The sequence below is a fragment of the Stegodyphus dumicola genome, chromosome 3 (assembly GCF_044657685.1).
Source record: "Stegodyphus dumicola isolate Sdum_Otavi_A_Nest chromosome 3, ASM4465768v1".
Taxonomy (NCBI): Eukaryota; Metazoa; Arthropoda; class Arachnida; order Araneae; family Eresidae; genus Stegodyphus; species Stegodyphus dumicola.
The window spans coordinates 176096486-176114499 of record NC_140770.1 but is presented as its reverse complement, the minus strand read 5'-3'; positions in this window follow the sequence as shown (position 1 = coordinate 176114499).

The window sequence follows — 18014 nt, the reverse complement described above, 5'->3', positions numbered from 1 at the left end:
TTTGATCAATGAGTGCGATGCAAACTACAGATCAATTCGGTCACTCCTTTGGAATTTAGATAGTGAAAATTTACACAATGTAGCTAACTCTTTGAAGCAGATTTTAGAGTCTGCTTCAAAAACAGTTATCCGAGATGAAAATACTGGTCTACCACTTCAAATTGAAAAAAAAATTAAACTAAAAAAAAGTAAAAGAATTGTCAAGAAGTATGGTCAACTAAACCTCCATCGCCGTAGAAATACCAGAGTTGGAATAAAGGTGGATATACATAAAGAAACCATTTCAGTAGATGGCCAGTAATTAAAATTAGTATAAAACCTAAAGCAGGCTACAAAGAGCCTTTGGCAAAGGTGACACCCCCACCTATGAGTGGATAATAGAGTAATCTCGGGGACCTGCATGCCATGGATACACTAATACTTATGTTTAGTATTTTTTCGTACCAAACGAATTACTAGTGTGTCTTTGCAACATTAGATGGCGTTGCCGCCTGATGATTCAATTCTGGTTGCTATGGTAACGAACTTTCAACTCATAATTTATGTGATTTGTATTCTATTTCTTTTTTGTTTTATTAATTGCTACTGTGCATGGAGTGATGTGAGCTGTGTCGTCACGTGGACAGCATTCCTTCTATTTCAAAGTGTTATGTAAAATAAACAAGTGATATATTACAGTCCACTTACCTTTTTTTGTGAACTAATTCATAACATTTCTGGTCCTAGCGACCGGAGAGAAGAGTTAGCGATCTTTGGATATGATGTGATTTATTCAAATATTAGCAAGTTAAATCACTTTCGATTTGTGGATTAATAAACAGGTTAGTGTTCTTTCGATTCGATTTGTGGAATATTCCCGTGGCATGGTGTAGCGTAGAAACCTCAACATTGGGGTGAGTACGTTCCAATATTTCATCTTCTTTTGCTAGAGTTGTTAGTATAATATTTATTGTTATTCATAATGGCTGATTTGAAACCAGTTTTAACTAAAAAGAAGGTTCTAAAAAGCAATATAACAACATTTAAAGGCAAGGTAAATTCGAATTTAGAACAAGCAGAAATTTTAGAGGTAAAGTTGTTCGAAACGAAACTAAATGCTTTTAACAGTGAGCTTCGTTCTATTTATGAGGAAATATTTTTGTTGTGTCCTGAAAAAGATTGTGATACATTCATTACGGAACAACAAACAATACAAGAAACTTTAGATGAATTATGGATAACTATAAATAAAAAGTTACAGAAACTTTCCAGTGACTCTGTTATCGAAACAAGTAGTGTAGCAAAAGTAAATTCGTCTGACGTTCGATTACCAAAATTAGAACTTTCTACCTTTACAGGGGAAAATGTAGATGAGTGGATTAGTTTCTATGATCTTTTTAAGGCTAGTGTAGATAACAATCCGAATATTTCTAAATGTCAGAAGTTTCAATATTTAAAAGCTTCTTGTAAAAAAAAGGCTCTGTCTATTATTGAGTCAATTCCTATTTCTGATGCTAATTATGATATAGCGTTGCAACTTTTACAGGAACGTTATTCTAATAAAAGAGAATTAACTAATGCATTAATCCGTAAAATGTTTAATTTGCCAAATGTTTCTGATTCAGCTCAAGCTATTTTACATTGTGTTGTAGTGAATGAATGTATACGCTCTTTGAAAACTCTTAAGCTAGAAGTTTCTGATCTTTCTGATGTTCTTTTTGTTTATCTGATAACTGAGAAATTAGATAAAAACATAAAATTTTGGTGGGAAAGAACTTTGAAAAAAGATGAATTAGGTACTTTAGATAATTTACTCGAGTTTCTAAAAGACCACGCTAGAACCCTGCAGAATAGTAGAAACCAATCTAAAGATTTTAGGAAATTTTCTAATTCCAAATTAACTTCTTTAGTGTCGAGTAAAAACAGTTGTATAATGTGCAAGGAAGATCATTCTCTTCACAAATGTGCTAAGTTTTTAAACTTAAGTGTCCAAAAAAGAATCGAATTTGTTAAGAAACACAAACTTTGTTTTAATTGTTTATCTTCTCAGCCTCATTTAGTGAAAAACTGTCGTAGTTTACATAAATGTATGACGTGTAAGTTACCTCATCATACTGTTCTTCATTTTGATCGAAATATCAAAACTAGTGAAAATGAGAAACCAAAACAAACGTCCTCACTCTCCCCCAAAGCCGAAGTGTTCTTACCAAAGAATGAAGTCGTTACAAATGCCACAACATGTACAGGACAATTTAGTTATTCTAAAGGTGAATCAAAACGTGTATTACTGTGTACTGATCTCATTAAAGTTAGTGATTCCAATGGTAAAGCCATCCCTTGCAGGGCTTTACTAGACTGTGGCAGTGAAGCCAGCTTTATAAGTGAAGAGTGTGTCAGTAAACTAAAGTTAGGCAGATTTAACAAAAAAATTGAAGTATCGTGCCTTGGTTCGTTCAATACTGTAACAAGTGGAGAAGTGGAATTAATCTTTACCCCGCACTTTGAGTCAAATTCCAAATTTCGAACATATGCATTCGTGATTCCAAGGATAACTTCAGATGTGCCTAACGTGTCACTTCCTTCTAAAATTGCGAATCATTTTGACGATCTAGTCTTAGCTGATCCTAAGTTCTATGAAAGAAAACCAATAGATATTTTATTAGGTGTAAATGTATTTTTTACTATGCTTAAGGGAGACATCATAAAGAGAGGAGAATCATTACCCTTTGCAATTTGTTCTCAGCTGGATTGGATCATTTCCGGGAACACTATTACTGATTATTCGAATCTAACTAACACTTTTACAGTGAATAATCTTCAGTTGAATACAAACGAATTAGTTGAAAGATTTTGGTCTTTAGACTCCATTCCGGAAGTCAAACGTATTTCAAGTGAAGATAAAAAATGTGAAGAGTTCTTTAAAACAACACACTTCCGTGATCAAAATGGTCGTTATGTAATGAAACTTCCATTTAAAGATAACCCTTCAAGGTTGGGTAATTCTAAAGATCTTGCTTTACAAAGATTTAAATCTTTAGAGAGAAATCTCTTAAGGTCTCCTGATACACATGATATGTATAAACATTTCATGAAGGAATACTTGGATCTCGGGCACATGGAACCAGCCCGTAGTTCAGAGTGCCCAAGTCAGGCATACTACATGCCACATCATGCAGTAATTAAGGAATCTAGCTCTACGAGTAAAATACGTGTGGTATATAATGCTACTAGTAAGTCTTCATCAGGACTGTCTCTTAATGACATATTGATAACAGGTCCCAGAATACAAGAGCTGTTTCCAGTTTTGGTCAAATTCAGATGTTACCCAGTAGTTGTCACAGCTGATATCATGAAAATGTTTAGACAAATTCTAGTTAATGAAGAGGATAGAAACTTTCAAAGGATATTTTGGCGGGACCGTCCAAGTGATCCTATTCAAGAATTTCGACTTAATACTGTCACATACGGCACTGCCTCGGCTCCATATTTGGCTACTCGTGCTTTATACCAACTTGCCTACGATGAGCAGAATAACTATCCTTTAGCTTCGAAGGCTGTACTTCAAAACTTTTTTGTAGATGATTGTTTGGTAGATGCTCAAAACACTGAAGAGTGCAAAAATCTAGTAAATCAACTCTTGCAAATGTTGGAACGTGGAGGATTTCTTCTGCGTAAATGGTCATCCAATGACTTGTCAGTGTTAGAGAATATACCCCAGGAGTTGAGAAATGATTCTGAGGCTATGAAAATTCAAGACTATAGCTCAGTCAAAGTTTTAGGAATTAAATGGAACCCCCGTGAAGACTACTTTAACTTTTCCGTATCCATTTCTGGTGAAAAGCTTAAATACTCTAAAAGAGATATCCTTTCTGATTTAGCGAAAATATTTGACCCATTGGGTTGGCTTGCTCCTTGTATTATTTATGTCAAAATCTTGATACAAGAGATGTGGAAACTCCATTTATCATGGGATGGACCTGTTAGTTATGAGATTGCTAACAAATGGAAGACTTTCCGAAATGATTTACATCTTATTCAACAATTAAAAATACCGAGATTTGTTTTGATTCCTGATGTGAACTATATTGATATCTGTGCTTTTTGTGATGCCTCCGAGAAAGGCTACTGTGCAGCAATTTATTTGTAATTTGGACAGTGTCACATAATTTGGACATCAAAGTAACACTCTTAACATCAAAAACAAGAGTTGCTCCACTGAAAGTGCAATCATTACCTCGATTAGAATTATGCGCCGCAGTTTTGTTAGTGAATTTGCTTAAATCAGTGTTAGAACATTTAGAGTTTCCTATACGTAAAGTTTTGGCCTGGACAGATTCAACTGTTGTACTGTCCTGGATTTCTGCAGAACCATACCGTTGGGTTCCCTTTGTTGCAAACCGCGTTGCTAAAATACAGAATATAATTCCTAATGTAAGGTGGAACCATATCAATGGAAAGCGGAACCCAGCTGATTCAGGTACAAGAGGAATGTTTCCAGCAGAATTTCTGAAGTGTGAACGATGGTTCATTGGACCTACTTGGTTATATTCACAAGATTTCGAACCATGTCCTGACAGTGAACATCTTTCTGATGTAGATTATGAAGGAGTTCGTAGAGAAGAAAGAAAAACTTGCATTTCAGTATCTTGTGTGGTAAAGGAAAATGACATTTTTAAACGGTATTCATCTTGGACAAAATTACGTCGTATAGTTGCATTATGCCTAAGATTTATTTACAACTGTCGAAACTTCTCCGAAAATCGTTTGAGAGGTTTTCTGACAACCGATGAGCTTCGATTAGCTACAAAAACAGTGATAAAAAATGTCCAAGAATCATATTTTCCTCAAGAGCTCTCTTATTTAAAAACATCGAGAGAATTAAAAGGTGTGAGCAGCCGAGTAATACAATTAACTCCCTTCCTTGATGAAGAAGGCGTCATTCGAGTAGGTGGTCGCTTAAAAAATGCAAACATTCCTGAAAATAGCAAACATCCTATTTTGCTTCCAAAGGAAGGACATGTCACTAATCTCATCGTAACTCATTACCATGTCAATTATTTGCATGCTAGTCAAGAATTATTAATAAGCACTTTACGAATGCAGTTTTGGATTCTTGCGGTGAGAAGCGTAGTGAGAAAGATTATTCACAGATGTATTCCTTGTATTAGAAATCGAGGCAAGACTGTGACCCAGATAATGGGTGATTTACCCTCGCCCAGAGTTCAACCATCAAGACCTTTTGCAGTCACCGGTGTTGACTATGCTGGTCCATATTCTATTAAGTCCCAAGTTGGGAGAAGAACAAAAACTTTCAAGTGTTACATATCCATTTTTGTGTGTTTCTCAACAAAAGCTGTACACTTGGAGTTAGTCAGTGATTTATCAACTTCAACGTTTTTAGCAGCTCTAAAAAGATTTATCGCCCGACGAGGCAAACCATCTAAAATTTCGAGTGACTGTGCTACTAACTTCAAAGGTGCTAGTAAGGAACTGAAGGAGATTTATAAAAATGCAGCTCGCATTGAGAAAAGCAGTGAATTATGTGACTACATTACCTCAGAAGGTATAACTTGGTTATTTAATCCTCCGACATCTCCTCACTACGGTGGCTTGTGGGAATCTAATGTGAAATCCATGAAATTTCATCTTAAACGAGTATTAGGATCCAAACTTCTAACTTACGAGGAATTTTTAACAGTGCTTACACAAGTGGAAGCGTGTATGAATTCCCGTCCTCTTTGTGCGATGTCTAGTGATCCAAACGACTTTAGTGCATTGACTCCAGGTCATTTTTTGATTGGAGCCCCTTTGCTTGCCATTCCGGAATCTGACTTGAGTGATGTGAAATCTTCACGACTTAAACGTTGGTCTCTAGTTCAACAGACTGTGCAACATTTTTGGAAACGATGGTGTGCAGAATATTTAACAACACTTCAACAACGTGCTAAGTGGTTTCGTGCGTCTCCAAATCTAAAATATGGTGATTTAGTTCTGATCAAAAACGAACTACTGTCTCCAAACCAATGGAAAATTGGAAGAATTGCCTTAATTCATCCAGGTAGTGATAAAAAAGTTCGAGTGGCTACAATCCATAGAGCCGCTGGTGATTTCAAACGAGCTGTTACTAAATTGTGTCTTATCCCCAATCATGACTAATATGAACTATGAACTATTGACTTTTTTCATATTATTGAACTTTAATTTTAGTTATATTTTCAATTAATTTTTTTTTTTTTGTTTTGTTTTGTTAATGTTATTATGTATGCTTTAACTATTTGTCTTTTTTGAACCCTTAGAAGGCTTCAAGGCCGGGGGCTATGTTTAGTATTTTTTCGTACCAAACGAATTACTAGTGTGTCTTTGCAACATTAGATGGCGTTGCCACCTGATGATTCAATTCTGGTTGCTATGGTAACGAACTTTCAACTCATAATTTATGTGATTTGTATTCTATTTCTTTTTTGTTTTATTAATTGCTACTGTGCATGGAGTGATGTGAGCTGTGTTGTCACGTGGACAGCATTCCTTCTATTTCAAAGTGTTATGTAAAATAAACAAGTGATATATTACAGTCCACTTACCTTTTTTTGTGAACTAATTCATAACAACTTATTTTCAAACAAAATAATAAATTTCGTACTTTTAGGATAATCTTAAATACTGAATATTATCATACTTGAAATACTTTAGTATGTGCATTTATTTTCGGATTCTTCAGAATTTATAGTGAAAAAACTGCTACAACTATATACTATCAAATACCAGATTTCAGACAATTAAAATTGACAATAATTCAAAGTATAACATATAAGTTTTGTAAAATTCAATAAACATAATACATGTTATTATTTAGTAATATTTATTTCCTGAACAACTTTACAAACACTTATTTGAGAGTCATATAACTTATTTCTATTCAATAATGCTGCAGCTGCATTGATTATCACGATCAAGACATATGAGCAATATAGTATTTAATGCACTCAAAACTGAATCTGGTACAGACTTAAGGCATATTGGTTACCAAATGCATCTAAAGCAAACCAGTATGCAGGGTTAGTTTTACAGGTTCACTTGTTTTCAAATTAGCAACTCTGTAAAAGTTTTACTCTGGTTGTACTGACACTGCCTGTTCTTTCTCATATCTAATTGTAGTTATTTGGTTGTAATATGCAGTAAAGGTAAGAACACTGGTGTAATATGCTGTAATTTTTATGTTAGATAGTCCAGTTACATGACTACAACATTTTTCCACTACTTTTTTTACACTGTAAACTCGGTTTAGAAAGTTATTTTCCATGATTTTGGGGTGTTGTATAATACATCATATGGAATAACTACAATTAAATGTATTCATTCAAAAGAGGATATATTGTCTTGCTGAATCTTTTCCTGTACTTATTGTTTGATTTAATATTTCCAGTGTGGTGGATTGACCATCATGGAATCATAGCATCCAGTAGATCTTTCAATATAACTCCATTCAGATATTCACATTTATATTTTTGTAAATTAACGTAGAAGACAGATTGACAGATATTCTCAGTTCATAGTGCCAAAGTGTTTTTTAATAATGCTAAAATACAATTTAAAAAAAAAGATTACTCATGTTATTATGTAGAATTAATGTTAAAATCCCATACAAGAAACAAGCGTCGATTAATTGTGTTATATAGAATTAAAGAATAAACAGTCAGGTAGAAATTTATAAATGCATAAAACACAACAAAAGGCAGGGCTGCATTTATTCATCCAGTCCATTGAAAAAGTTGTGGCTTTTCTAGACCCTACCCCTTGTCAAACATGTAGGTTGTTTCGAATGTTGTCATGAGTAACTAACAAAAAATATAATTTTTTCCCCAAATTAGTATGTTATAATTTTTGAATAAAAGAAGAGTGAGATAAGTGGTTATTCTAGCCGAAATAAAGTGTGCGTCGAGTTCCAGTAAAGACCCAAAAATGTCATCTGGGAAAGCTGAGAAAGGGGAAACGAGCTAGCTTTAACCTGAGTCTAGAGATGCATATAATACATACATACAATACAGATAAGTGTGAGTAAACTGGTGCACTTAAATTATAACATAAGTCACAAATGTACATTACAGGTAAAGCATGTCAATTTAAATAATATGTGTATTAAGTATGGCCATAGGCCATTTACAATTATTTGGGTCATTCACATTATAATCGTAAACCCTTATAACAGGGTTGTCTTCAAATCTTTAAATTCAGGAAAACTTCTAAAATCGTAATTTTTTCTATAGAAGAATTTCTATCCTCAGAAAAATAAATGTTAAAGAATTGAAATATAAAATTTGTGCATTTTATGCAGAAAGTAAAAAGAAATTCATTATTTCATTATAAATTTAATCATAAACAAAAATCTGCTTAATATTTTGTAACAATAATAAGAGAATTTCAAAGATTATTTCAAGTATTTCATTTTGATGTCCAGTGATATTAAAAATTGTTTTAAATTTTGACTTGCAGATGCCCTAGAGGAGTTGCATGGTATCTAATATTTCTGTGAAACATAGTTTGAAAACCTTCAGACTACTCGAAAACTTCAGATTATGTGAAAAAAGAAATGTAGATGTAAAGAGCAGTGTATAAAAAGTTTTAATGACCAAAATATTTTCATTCCATCAGATTATTTGTGTATTTTGAAGAAGACACAATCAGATAATAAGATCACAAATAGAGGATAAGATTTTTTTTTCTTTTTGGGTGAGGGAATTATTGCATATACCATACATTGTAACATATAGAATATTCTTGGATTGTCTACTGAAAAAAGCACATAATATATGTAAATTTTAATATATAAGAAGTAATGCAAATATTTCAATAAATGAATGGATAAAAAATGGCCTTCTTAAACAACCTCATGTTTAAATTACTTAGAGGAATTTATTCGAACATGTTTCTGTTGGCATTAATTAAACATTAACAAATGTAGATGAACACAAATTGCATAATGTATTTTAATTGAATATATGTTTTGGAATGAAAAATGTAAACAGCCTTAATATACTTAATAACTCGGATTTGTAATGCATATATTTTTATTTCCAATGGCAGACAAAAGTATATATACAGACACACTATCAAATAAACACACACAAACAAATATATCACACACTAAATAAACAGAGAATAAGGAAGCCTATTTACTACTGCTTGAACATACTCTAGGCTTCCAGTAACAGCCACAGAGATCCTGTACAAAGAGAGCCATGCATTTTGCAGATGGTGGAGGTTCGTATCTTGGGCTTTTATCACAAAGGATGAATACAGAATTTTTTAATCAAAAAGTTTTGCTGAATAATGACGAGTTAAAATACAAGTTATTATGATGGAATTAGCCTTTGGGTATCGGAAATGAATATGTAGTTGAAGAACGAAGGTTTGCTTTAAATTACAGATTTCTAATACATTAATTTAATTATGTTTTTAAAAATATCATTTTAATATAATATTTTTCTAATACATTTATTTTATTATCCAAAATTATTTTCTAATTAACAGAAAGATACAGCATAACTTTCAGTGATCCATTGTCAAAAAAAGGCTTCTTCTGGACAGCTTAATAATAGTAAAAGGAAATAAGCTTATTTTATGCATGCCTTGTGGCATGAGATAATGAATTTCTGAAGTATTTTAAAAACTGTAAAAATATGTACATATACCATAGAAATGGTTTTTAACACTAAATAAAATTCAATACGTGCCCATAGTAAAATCAACTTATGAAAGCTTTTTTACCAAACTGGAAATCATTGCATAAGGAGGAAAATTTCCAAAAGCCATTTTTTAATTTTTATAATATGACTAACGATAAGATATTGCTTTTTGATCAATAACATGGGTTGTTTGAACTAATAAAGAAAAACAGCTGAATGCACATATTAGTAACCTTAAATTGCATCAGTATTACAACGAGTTAATTCTAAATCACAAAATACAGTGAACCTTCTGTAAGACAGTCAGACACAGCTGCTACAAAAAATTTTCTATGGAAGTGGTTGTCTTAGATAGGTGATATTTGATGTCAATGTTATTAAATTGCCACTTTTGTTATCATCATAATGTGATATGCATCTCTCTGTGTATACATTTTGAATCTGAAATAATGCATTCAGCATGGCATATATACTTTAGGGATAATTGGGTGTAAAGAAAAGTCAATAAATACAAATTTATTCACATACAAAAATAATTGTATGGTTAAAATGTACACAAAATGATGAAAATACATAGTTTTTTTATTAATAATTACCTGATATAAACAGCACATAAATCTTAACACTAAGCAGGATTATAATTTAAAAAGAAATCGATAGCAAACAAAAATCCACAAAATATTAGTTCACTCGAAGCACTACACATCTTAATATCTGCTGCAAGAATGAAAAAGAAACATGTTGCCTACATGAAAAGCAACAGAAAGAAATTGGAGAGTATGGTTAAATAATAAAAACCAAATCATTAATATCATCTACTGACAGAAAGAGAACAAAATGCAAATAAGAAGCAAATTTCTTAAAAGCTAAGGATAAAGAAGAGATTAAAATTAGGATGAACTGTCATATTTTTATTGATATAAAACATCAGATGCCACTTGAAATCAAATGTTAAGTGAAGTGTGCCCCCACCCCAGTATAATTTTTCGATGTAGAGAAATGAAAATCGTAGACAAAACAAAATTTATAAATTTCTTTCCTCCAGACATAAGTTTGTGCTGTTTAGTACAAAATTTAAGACACGCATCTCAGCTGTTCGGAGCAAAATTTTAACGCTCTCTTTGCTTGATCACTGTGTATGAAATAACACAGTCAGAGAATATTATAGATATTCAAAGAAGGATTCAGTTGGTATTTCTCTAAGATTATATCACATATATAAGAAAGTGCTTGTGTGGTATAGTATTATAATGTTTATAATAACACATTATACTATATTTAATTTTTTTACTAAATCAACCCAAGTTTTAAGGCCCGTTTATTTGTATATATATGCACACACAATTAAGTACACAATATATTAAAATAGATATATCACCTAAAAAAATATATCCCTATGAACAAAACAAAAATTATGGGTCATTCAAATAAATAAAAATTCAGCGATTCTTTTGCTGTGTTCTACCCTACGTAATTATTACTTTAAATCGTACATATACAATCAGTAGTCTAATATATATTTTACAATCAGGCATTATTACTACTTAGTCAACAATAGAGACATATCTAAATTTTGATTATTGTTTACACTCATTACATGCACAATTGCGGTTTTTATTTTAACAACAGAAATGAACTAAACATATCAATACTCTTGATCATTGTATCAGCAATATGAGCAAGTTTCTGTGTATCATAGAGATTTATTCGCATTGCGTCCAGTCTCGTATACAGCAAAAAAATAAATAAATAAAATAAAATATGAAGGTGAAGGCCCTTTTCCGTTCCGCAAAATTTTCCACAATTCCGCCTCGATACAGTATCGAGACATCGTAATCGATTACAAAGTGCAAAGCTATCGGCTGTGTCTACCCGTACGACGTCGGACGGCTAGCTCAAACATGCTAAAAATGCTACAAGCGTCTAGCCCCTCAGATACTAGTATCCTCCCGATTCCTCCCTGATCATTTGCGCAGATTCACGCGCAGGTTGTTTACTCCAAGGAGCTCGGCGTGGTAAAAGCCGATTTTTTTTTAAAATGCCGTGTGTTTAAAACGTTACGAACTGGGTGCGCATTACTGAGTGTAAATTAATTTCTTTGGTTAGTTTTTCTGAAATAGTTTTCTTTTTAATTGGTATATATATTTATTTGTTCAGATGTTTTATTATAAATCTATACATAAAGGAAGAATTCCTGATTTATTCATTTATTCACGAACAGATCATCGCCCGAAGCTATTAGAGATACAGATATCAAAACTTAGGAGCTTATTACTTTTGTATCGAAGATGTTATTTAAGAAGCGATTTTTTAAGATTCGGCGTGCAAAACATGTTTTTATGTTTTTTCATATAAGGAAGAAACATGTACATAAGATTCTTGCTTTAAAATGTATGGAATATGAATACATAAAAACCAATTTCAAACGTTTTCAAAATTCGGCAACGAAGGGGAGGAGAACGTGTTCTTCCAACACCGACTCTACTTCAAGCCTAAGCGCGCGGTTCGAAAATTCGTGTGACGTCACGACTTCTGGTCATAATAAACTTCGGAACGCATGCAGTGGCTCTTTGCTGATTGCTGAAGCTTCTTACGTTGTGCGAACGCTGAAGCAGAATACTTTGATTTTTTTATGGTTTTAAGGTTGGATGTATTTTAGAGAGGTAAGAATACATTACTTTACTTCTGTAAAGTTATATTTTTCTAATTATATCAACGTTTTTAGGCGTATGTTCTAGTATACATGTGTTATTTCTGGTAGAGACAAGGCTGCTGTGCTATGTATAATTTCTTTTTGAATAATGTTGTGTCAGCCCATCGTAGAATAAACGGGCTTCGCATAGTTATATTACCTGATCTGTTTCAGAATAAAACATTTTTTTATGGACCTGTATAAATTTGATGTTATAATATAAGCTAACACAGCTTATTCTTAAAATTTTACATGCCATTAGCTATACACTATAACTATTTACTCCCTTTTATATTTAAAAATAATTAATTTATATTTTATACATAACTATTTACTCCCTTTTATATATTAATTTAAATAAAAACATTTCAGTTATTAAAATGCCGGGTAGATGCTGTGTACCATTATGTAAGGGAAATTACCCAACAGGACCAAAAGTGTCTGTATTCTCCTTTCCTAAAAATGAAGATTTGAAGAGAGAGTGGCTTTCTGCAATCCAACGGAAAGACTTTTCACCCAAAAAGAGTTCAAAGGTAAGTAAAGTAGAGTTATTAATTAATAGTGTAGATTCTAATTACATATAAGGGTTCATTCAGAAATTTTTAAATGATAATATTTTGTTACATAAACCAGGATATACAGAAATAAAGGATTGAAATAGAGCTTTAATCACTGCAAATATTCTCTGGTTCTATCTGTGAAATGAATATTCTTTACTACAAATGCTCAGAATGAACCCTCTGATTTTTAAACTATTACTATTAACATAATGTTTTTTTAATTTTCTCTAAAGGTTTGTGAATTGCATTTCAAGGAAAGTGATTTTAAAGTTGAAGCTTCAGCATTTGATTCTAAGAATGGAATTTTAATTTCTGCTCCACTTCAGGTGCGTAGATTAAAAGAAAATACAGCGCCATCAATATTTAAGGACTATCCATCTGTATACAGTTCAAAAAGTAGCACCATTGTACGAGAAGATCCTGATGCAAAAAAAACTGCCCGCGAGTGCCATAATTTACAGAAAGCATTGCGTGAAAGCCTTAAAGAATATGAAATGTATAATAATGATTTGAAAATTAATTGTTCTAATGATATTTTGTCATGTATTGATCGCTATGGAATATCAGCATTTTGGCATGTATACACAGTTCCAGATACCTCAACTGTTTGCTTTATTCATATTGTTTTTAGTCCTGGGCCATCAATTGATTATTCTGTAGTTGTGAATGACAATCAAGAAATGTCTGTATTTATTAAAGAAAAATCTATTATGCAATTATCTCCTTACACATTCCCACATAAAGTTACAAATTTTAATGAAATTAGGACTGTTTTAGATAAATTGGCTAATCTTCAAACCAAAGAGTTAAATTCAAAATTAACCATAACAATTGATATAATTAATGAATTACTGCAAACTATCTCTAACGACAAAAATGAGAGCATTATTAAATTTTTGCAAGACCAGATGAATCTTTTACTTTGCCCTAAAAATGATGTTAGATACAATCCTGATGTACTAGTGTTAGCATGCTTGTTAAATACTATATCACCACATGCATATAAATTTTTAAGGGATAGTGGCAGTATTATTATGCCTCATCCTTCGACTTTAAAAAAAATTTGTAGCAATTTAGTATTGTCACCATGTAATGAAACAATTGATGAAAATTTTTTAAAATATATAAAAAATCGTGTAACTTTCCTTGAGGATCGAGAAAGAAAAGTGATTCTTTTGGTAGATGAAATTTATGTTCAGCCATATTTTGATTACAAAGGAGGCTCTGTCGTTGGGGCTGCATTTGATTCTTCCAGTCCGGCAACCAGTGCATTTGCTTTTATGATATCCAGTTTGGAATCTTCATTCAAAGAGGTAGTACATATTATGCCTGTTAACACAATAAATTTTGAAACATTACATTATGTAATTAAAAAAGTGATTAGAGGTCTTGAAAATATGGGAATTATTGTTATTTGTGTTATTACAGACAACAATGCAATAAATAGAAAAGCCATGAGTTTGTTTTCAAATCCACCACGTAATTCATTTGTTTACAAACATCCAATGAATGGGAATAGGCCTCTTTTCTACATAATAGATGCAGTTCATTTATTTAAAAATATAAGGAACAATTGGCTGAACCAGAAAAATCCTGGTACATGTATGTTTTTTCCAAATATTGAAGATCTTTCAAAGAAGCACTTCAAAACTGCTTCGTTTATGTCTTTGAGAAAGCTACATGAAATTGAAAATGACCAACTGATTGCATTTTCTAATGGTTTAACTCTAAAAAGTCTTTCACCTTCTAATTTAGAGAAACAAAACATTAAACTGGTTCTTAAGATTTTCAATAAATTTACTATTGAAGGTCTGATTCATTTGGGTCCTTTGCATGAAATACCACACTATTCAGATACATCTGAGTTTATATCCATAATATGCAAATGGTGGGATATTATGAATGTTAAAACTATGTTTAAAGGTATACATCAAAAGAGTGAATTTATGAAGCCATTAACAGCAGATGATTCTGATCCAAAAGTTATTTTCCTCAATCAGTTTCTTAACTGGTTAGATGCATGGGAATCAATGAAATGTTCAACAGGCATGCTTACAAAAGAAACTCATGCAGCTCTCAAACAAACTACTTATGGTATACTGGAGTTGACTAGATATTGTGTTGAAGAGCTTGGAATGAAATATATACTTCCAGGAAAAATTCAGACTGATGCTCTTGAAGCCCGGTTTGGTAAATACAGACAACTTTCTGGTTCTCAGTATCATATTTCAATGAGACAGTTATTAGAATGTGAAAAAAAATTAAGAATACAATCAAGTATTAAGTTAGAATTGATTATTAAAAATACTACTGTCCCTTTAACATCATTTGAATATGATGATAATCTTCATGATATTATAGAATTAGATAATACAGTATATTACCCATCATTAAATATTACGGAGAGTGATGTGAAGGGCATTAGTAGCCATCTGCCAGTTCTGACTTATTTGGGTGGTTACTGTTGTCATGCAGTTTTAAAGAAAGTAAAATGCTGTACCTGCAAACAAAACATTACAATAAATTCCGCAGTTAATCATGATCAAACGTATGATCTTATAAAGAATCTTGATCATGGTGGACTCAGGTGGCCAAAACCATTTATTGTAAATATAATTATGTATAATTATTTAATTGTAAATAAGCTGTGTAGTGAAGAATATGAAGATTTTTTGTTGGAACAAAATCAGAGGAAAATTGTTGCAAATTTGACTTTTAAAATTTTAGAATTAAAAGAAATGCTCTTTGATGATATTATTTGTGATAATGGTTATACAAGTGAAAGTATAAGCAAACTGATAATTTGGATATCAACAAATATCATGCTCAAGAATCTTTGCAATAGGAAAAATGACGATATTAAGTCCAATAAAGAAAAAAAAAAGAAAACTTCAGACACTTGCAAAGTAACATTGATGCTGTCTTTAAAAGTAAATTTTAAAGTTTTCTCAAACTGCATCTTTGGTAAATATCTACGTGTCATCTTTGGTGAGCAGCTGAGATTTAAGAAGCATGTTTGTTATACATTTAAATTGCTTTATGCCAAAATTTATTTTGGACTTGTATATATTATTCTTTGCTTATTTAACCAAGTTTTTAATATTACTCAAGATTTTATATAATTTTTAATTTGCTTTATACTAAGTTACTTCTCAAGGTCCTGAAATTTCTATATTGTATTTACAAGCGCCTTTGCTAAATATCTACGTGTCATCGTTGCTGAGCAGCTGAGATTTAAGAAGCATATTTATTATACATTTAAATGCTAAATATCATAATTTATTCTGGACTTGTAGATATTATTCTTTGCTTATTTAGTTATTTAACCAAGTTTTTGGCATTACTGAAGATTTTATATTATTTAAAATTTTCTTTATACTCAGTTACTTCTCAAGTTCCCAAAGTATCTATTTTGTATTTCAATTGTGTTTCTTAAAATGTTCATCATTATTTAAGATTTTGTATCCTGCAATTACATGGCATAGTGTAGTAGTGTAGAAAGAACATATTACATGGCATAGTGTAGTAGTGTAGAAAAAAGACAAATTCCATAATGTCTTCTTTCTGCACAATCTAACTCTAATATTTCTATTTATGCAATAATTGTATGGACTCTTTCTGGATAGTACTACATGTTCAGCTCAAGTAATATTTGCTCTTCACATTATTCACAGTGAATAAGCACAAATCAATCTACTAATATACCCGTGTGGTGACCGGGTGTGAAAGAATAGTCCCAATGTAGCTCATACATGTCGTAAAAGGCGACTAAAATGGGTACCCAGCGTCTGGGGGTATAGCCGGGCACCCTGCCCCTGGGGATTATATCAGGGAACTGGTCCTCCAGGTTGGGGGTTGGGTGTGGGGCTAACTACCCCACCCCATAAAAAATCTCACTGTTAAGAAATCCAAAGATAGAATTAGCCGGACTGCTTCTACTGGAAAACGACTTGGAAATGGCCTAGGGACTTTTCGTTTTGGAACATGAAAAATAAGCAAACAGACTAAAAGTTTGAAAAGTTATTGAAATAATTAAATAAAGAATGATGAAGTGTGACTGCAAGGGATGTCCGGTATCCTTTTCTGTCATTGCACTTTTCCTGACATGATAAGGCTCTACCACGTACACTTTGGTAACGAGGCTTGGAAACCTCGGCTAACACCTTGTTGTTTATTAAAAAGAAAAAGAGACATACAGCAATAATTATATTTCATAATAATAATTTTGACCCAAGCTCTATAAATATATTATGATATTAATTTATAAGTCTTTACAAAGTTATATACATAGGTCTTTATAACATTTCACCTGTATAATAGTTATATGATATATGATTTTAAAGACTAAAAAATAAATTTGTTCTGTTTTTTCTTTCTTTGTTTCAGGTATTCATAACGAAGAAAGGAGTGTTTTTATCATGAAATGGCTCTCAGGTGTAAAAATGCATAGGATATATCTTAGTTTATTGAAGTTAAGAATTGGTGCTTTGTGGACTAAAAAATATGTGCAATATCCATTGTCACACCACTCTGTTCAAGAATATCGATCAGTCCTGAATGATAAAGAAAATGATTAACAAAGGAATATCTAGAACTTGATTGTGTGCATGATTTAATTCCAAATATAAGTATTGGAATAATTCATCCTCCTTATTTTCAACAAAAACTCTTCATTTGGTAATATACATTTGTGCTTATCAGTGTGGTGTCTTGTGTAACAAATCGTCAGTATTATAAAATAGATGGAAAGATTTTTGATTATTGCAAGAGCTTTATGTGCTGAAGAAGTAAAAAAATGTCCCAGATAATTGTGGATATTATGAAACTGAGGATCATAAGAATGGAAAAATATTTCTTAAACAAATTACCTTGTGATGCATGTAATGGGTATGTTTATTTTATTTCATATAACTGTAAATTTAATTATTGATAATAAGCAAACTTTTTTTTTTTTTTTTCCCCTAAAATGCCATTGGTGTATTGTCATTATTCTATATTGACATGTATTCTCTTACATTTATCATTGAAACCAGAGATTTTATAATAGAATATGGGAAACTTGTGTTGAAGGCCTGTTGATTGAAATACAAGTGACCATTA